The sequence below is a fragment of the Triticum aestivum genome, chromosome 2A (genome assembly GCF_018294505.1).
Source record: "Triticum aestivum cultivar Chinese Spring chromosome 2A, IWGSC CS RefSeq v2.1, whole genome shotgun sequence".
NCBI classification, from domain to species: Eukaryota; Viridiplantae; Streptophyta; class Magnoliopsida; order Poales; family Poaceae; genus Triticum; species Triticum aestivum.
The window spans coordinates 40501398-40507846 of NC_057797.1; positions in this window are offsets into that span (position 1 = coordinate 40501398).

Here is a 6449-nt window from a genome sequence, read left to right on the forward strand (position 1 = left end):
GGCGGCGGCGAACTGGTCCCGCGGGGACACGTGGCGGCGGCGGGTTGGATGGCGGCGGCAGGCGGACGTTGTCCGGCCGGGGGCGGACACGTCCGTTGGTGGAGATCTGTTTTTTTTTAAACTAGGGTTTCGGACGGGGGAAGAAGAGATCCGAATGGAGGGGGTATAAATAGGCATAGAGGGAGCTAGGAGAGTCCAAATGAGGTGCGGTTTTCGCCCACACGATCGTGATCGAACGACCGAGACGATGGAGCAGAGTTTGGTGGGTTTTGGGCCAAATTTGGAGGGGTGTTGGGCTGCAATACACACGAGGCCTTTTCGGTCCCTCGGTTAACCGTTGGAGTATCAAACGAAGTCCAAATGATACGAAACTTGACAGGCGGTCTACCGGTAGTAAACCAAGGCCGCTTGGCAAGTCTCGGTCCAATCCGGAAATGTTTAATCCCCACACACGAAAGAAAGCTAGAAATGGCCACCGGAGGAGAACAAAACGCCGGAATGCAAAACGGACAACGGGGAAAATGTTCGAATGCATGAGATGAACACGAATGCAAATGCAAGGCACGTGATGACATGGTATGAGATGCATGAAAACGAAAACAACACACGGAGACAAGGACCCGAACCCGAGAAATAAATATAACTTAGCGCCGGAGACGGCAAGAGTTGGAGTACAAATGGGGAAAGTTACATCTGGGGCGTTACAACTTGTCTTGATTTAAATGAATATTGCCTCTGACTCTTTTTTATTTTTAATTTCTATTTACCTAGTTGTAGCGCGGGGAGAAAATAGGGCGCTACTACTATGTGATCATAGTAGTAGCGTTGGTAGAGAAAAAGGCGCTACTACTAAGTATTTTAGCTACAACGCTTGTTTAGAAACGCGCTACTGCTAAATAATAGTTGTAGCGTCCTAGCAGTAGCGCTGGTGCCCGCGCTACTGGTAACTCAAAAACCAGCGCTACTGATAAGCATTTTCCTAGTAGTGGGCCGAGATAAGCGGCCAGCACCCGCTGCCGCTGTTTGCTGAGGACGATGCAGCACCACCGCCCAAGGTCGCCACCTCGGCTCCGAGATTCTCCACCGGGGCGGAGCGACCGGATCCTCGCCGCCACCATCCTCGGCAACCCCTCCGGCGGCGACGAGGGAGAGGAAAATGGGGAGGGAGCCCCAACGGCGGGCTAGGGTTTGAGCCGCCCGAGTCGCCCCTGCGAGAGCGATGCGAGGCCCTTGAGGGGGGGGGGGGCTCCAGAGTTTCAGTTCCAGTTACAATGCAGGAAGGCTGCCTAATGAATACCAAATGGGTAATGAAAGTAGCACACGTGCTATCTCATAAGAAAATGCATGCAGAAGCTTCGATGCCTGCTTGCCTAAATGGTAAACAAAAACAATAGCACACATGTCGAAAATCAAAAATTTGATGCAGAGATTGGCTAATGGATGCCTAATTGGGGAATAAAAGCACACATATTGCTTCCTCTAAGAGCATCTCCAACAGCCGCGCAACGCGCCGCGCGCCGTTCGCCTGGTTTGGCGTGGCCGGCAGCGGTGGCTCCAACGACTGCGCTAAAATGCAGTGCGCGCGCGTCGCTCCAACAGCGCGTCAAAATGCAGCGCGCGCGACCCGCCGGTGCATTGCATATGGCATTTTTCAACACAAAATGATGAACATTTTCAATACAATAAAAATTTCACACAAACAAGTTGATGAAGTTCATGCCCACAAGTTTAAAATCATGCCCACAATTTCATCCAACCAAGTTTAAAATGCAAATCAAGTTCAATACACAAAGGAAAGACACATCATTCCTCGTCCTCGTCCTCATCTTCGGAAGACGATTCTTCCGCCTTCGAAGATGAATCTTCCTCCCTCTCGCGCACCGCATCACGTGAAGCTCCGACGGTGTTGGCAAGATCTTCAATGGCATCTTCATGGGAATGTGTGCGAGGAGGCTCATCGAAAGACATTCCGCCCATGGCGGCCGGAGGTGCACCCATGCCTCCCATGAGATAAGCAAAACTCATGCCTTCCATCGTGGCCATAGCGTCGAGGGGTGCTCCAAAGCCAGCCATGCCTCCCATTGCACCTAAACCGCCCACGGTACCTCCGAAGCCACCCATAGCACCCATGGCGCCGAGGCCACCGCCACCCATGGTGCCGATGCCACCGCCACCCATGGCGCCGAGGCCACCGCCACCCATTGCACGAACCATGGCTCTTTTTTGGATCAAGACTTCTTGTTGGGCAAGATTGACATACTCCTTTTGCACCGCATTGAGGTTAGTTGTGTTCAAGAAGAACAAGTGCTTCTCCCATTCCAACAACCTAGTTCGCTCCTCATTGCTCACCTTCCTCTCCTCCAAAGCCACCTTCGTCTCCTCGGCCGCCACCCTCCTCTCCTCGGCCGCCAACCTCCTCTCCTCGGCCGCGGCATCTTGGGTCCTTGCCATTTTCCTCACCTCATTGGCTTCTTTTCTTGCCTTCACAATAGCTTCCATAGCATGTTTGAGCTCATCATCTCCTTTCCTCTTCTTCTTTTGGGTTTGGTCTTTCTTGCACCCATCCGGTCGCTTTGGCTTCGAGTAAGAAACCGAGTTGGGTGTAGGGCTTCTCTTGCCGTCATCACTTGATGCATCATCCTCATCATCATCATCATCCAACTTAATTGTTCGCTTCCGTTTGTCGCTCAAATGCAAATCATCCAAATCTTCACGCTTCTTCCATTTCTCATCATCCTTCAACACATCGTAGCAATGAGGCAAAGTAAAGACCCTTCCTTTCTTGATCTTCCCCTTCTTGGTTTTCCTCTCCTCTTCTTTGAATAAGTTTTGCGCAATGTTGAACTACATGAAAAGAAAGCAAGTTAGCACCAACAACAAGCAAAACAAAGCAAGTTTAGCACCAACATGTAAGATGAAATGGCACTTACTCTATCGTCCTCATTTGTGCCACTTGGGTTCAACTTGTCAACCGCCTTTTGACAAGCCGCCCACTTTTGACAATCCGAGTTGATTGTCGACCACCGGGACCTAAGTGGTCGGTTGGAGCGGTCAATTCCACTCACGTTGCGAGCATCAAAGTGTTCCTTTATCCGGTTCCAATAAGCATCTCTACTTTGATCGCCTCCAACGGATGGATCCCTCGACACTTGCAACCAAGTATTGCATAGTAAGATGTCATCGGTGTTGGTGTAATTGCCCGCTCTTCCTTTCGGTGCGCCGACAATGCCCTCACTCTCCTCGTCCACCTCGAACTCATGGTCTTCAAAATGCATGTCATTGGTTTGAGACCAATGCGAATTGTTGGAGCCAACACCCGTCGTTGACATGTATGCATCATCATTGAGACTACAATTTTTTTTGCATAATGCAAATAAGCTATCTATATGTGACGAATGCATTCAAAAATGAACAAAAAAAATGAAAAGTTAGAATTTTTTTACCTTGGAGGCATTTCGTCGAACATGTTGTGCGCGCTGGCCGCCGGCTCAACGAGTGAGCTTGCCGGCGCTTCGGCAGCCGCCGCGCCCGTCGCACGCCCCGCAAGCTTCTTCCTCTTCGCCTTGGAGGTGCCGGAGTCGTCCGCCGCCTTGTTTTTCTTCGCCGATGTCTTGCCCTTCTTTAGCCGCGCCGCATTGGGGAGCTTTGAGGAGGAGGGGGCGGCGGCTCGGGCCGGCGCCGGCGCGGCGCCACCCGTCGCCGAGGTCATCCGCGGCGGCATGAAGAGGCCGCGCGCGAGGCCGCTCGTCGGAGGAGCTCCGGCGGCGGCGAGGCCAATGCCACCCGGGCTAGGGTTTGTGGCGGCGGCGGCGGCGGTGGGGGGTCGCGGCTATAGGACGGGGTGAGCGGGGTGCCGGCGCGTGCGTCCATGGGTGCGGGTCGCCGGCGCCGGCGCGCGCGGGGCTTTGAAGGGGGGAAGAAGAGCGCGCAGCGCGAGCGTTGAGTGTGCCGCGCGCGGAAGCGGGCGCCGCAAATACACCGCGTGAGGTACCGCTTCCACGCGCGCGTCCAACTGCTTATACCGCGCGCGCGGCTATTGCGCGCCCGCTGAAGCCATCCGCCAGGTTGCGCGCGCTAAAACGGGCGATTTTGCGGCGCGGCGCCTGTTTAGCGCACCTGTTGGAGATGCTCTAAGGCTGAGATTGAGAAGATACACATGAACTCATCAAGCATGCATTATTAAGTAGGAAAAAATAATCCCTCACTATGAGCTAGGAATAGCTAATTGAACGAAGCCGCTCAGCCTAACGGCTTCACTGGAAATACTTCTCTCACACCCTCTCCTCTTGCACAATCTATCATCTCTGAGTTGCGTACGTATCGGCGTAGACGTTTGGTCTCTCCCGCCGGCGCCGCGGTCAATGCTTGCCGTGTTTTCATCGCCGAAGTACCAGCAGACACCACGGCAAACTCCTTCGGGGGCGACGCACGGCTCGGAGGTACTACCGGCGGCCACATCGCACACCATCGGGATGCCCAGGCCGCTGATCCAGTACACGCAGCCGGGACGTACCCGTGGCATGGCGCCGACGCCGGCGGCTCGCACCACCACCGGGCTGCTGTTCTGGCCGACGAACACGGAGCGGCCTCCTAGATCCTTGACGGCCTCCCAGGCCGGCCATCGCTTCGGGTCGTATCTGAGGACGAAGATCTCGTCCGCGGGGATGGTTGTCAATCCAGAGCCTAACTTGACGACGCCGGCAGCTTTCTGCCATATCTGGTACAGGCTGCCATGGCAGAAGAAGAGATGCTTGATTACCGTCAGCCTGGACGCGGCGTCGTAGGGCGCGGGGAAGACGGCGGACAGGCGTGTCAACGGGGGCACACTCGCTGCTACGGCCGGCGCCTCCTGGCCGTTCCGTGGGATGCGGAGCACGCGCACGGCCCCGCCTGAGTCGAGGCAATACAGCCTCTCGCCTCCGGCGTCCAAGGCCAGGTCGGCGAGAGCATCGCCGTCGATGTTGTCGACGGCCGTCCACGCGACGCCCCTTCCATACCCGCTGCCGATGCGGACGTAGAGCACCTTCCTGTGATCGCACGCGGCCACGACGGTGCTGCGACCAGCACCAGCGTCGGTCGTGAACACGACCTTGCGTACCCACTGGTAGGGATGGGGGAGGTCGGCGACCACGCTGCCTCCGCGGGGGTCGAGGAGAAGGATCCTAACCGGCTGCCAGCCGACGCAGGTGACGACGCCGCCCGGGCCGCGCCTGAGGTCGCCGTCGTGGACGGCGACGGCGAGGCGGCCGTTGGCTGAGCCGACGACGCTGACACGGCAGCGGGTGCAGCCGAGGCGGCTGAGGCTATGGTCGAGCGCTTGGCAGGACGTGTAGAGGCGGAGGGAGCGTCGCAACGGGAGGGAGAAGACGGAGGCGCTGCGGCCACCGCCGTCGGTGGGGGAGAGCAGGCAAGGGTACGGCGGCGCGAGGGCGGAACGCCACGCGGCGCAGACGCATCGGAGGCCCTCGTAGTCTCTAAGAGTGAGAGGCGAGCCGTCGGAGGCCACCACGGCGGCGATGGACACGACGAGCTCGCTGTGGAGATCGGCCCAGGACCTGGCGGGCGCCGCCATCGTCAATGGCGTCCCAGCGGTTTGCGTGCACAAGGAGGGAGGATCTTGGCGGTTGGCAACGTGTCTGCACGTTATATACTCAGCCCCTGCTAGAGAAAAATCGTACGTACCAGACGGGGTCTCAAACCATCAATCGTGGACACGTTGACGCTTGAGAAAAACGCCTTATTTGAAAGTCTTTTGTTTTTGGAATAATAATAGTCTTGGTGGTCGCATTATTCTTTATCTCAGGATTTTTCAACAATGCGGTTTCAACGAGATAAGACGTTTTCATCGACGACGAGACGCCTACAGTGACTTCGTAAATTTCAAGATGATATGTCGGCTCAATCTCTCGATGCGTTTATGGGGCTAAGTTTATGCATTTATGTATGAGCTTTTACGTCTGTACTATGTTCAAAACAAAATATTCAGCTACGAAATTTGGATAAGAAATAGGCCACGTACAGTCTACCTTATACACATTCCAAAATCAGACCAAGGTATGAGAATTGTTCGTCGGTGAACAGGCCTGTGAGAAACAGGCCATGCTGAGGATACAGTCAAGGCTTGACATAATCCTTTCCTTCAAGTTTGTGAGATCCTAGTATATTTATATTTTCCTTTCTTAAGAGAGAAAAAACGTTTGACATGATCCCAATTATCATCTGGTTTGATGATGTTTGGAGAGTACCTAGTCTGGTTTTCTTCATAGCTTTCATATATCAGGTTTGCTATTTCATAAATCTAGAACCCTTAGATCTTGTTTGTCTTTAAGATTCGCGCAGACTGTTCTTCTCGCTCGTGCGCTCGCTGGCATCGTGTTTGTCGCGCGTGGCAGCCTGTGTCCAGGTCCATGCGAGGCGGGCAGCTCGTGTCCAGCCCATGTCTTGTGTCG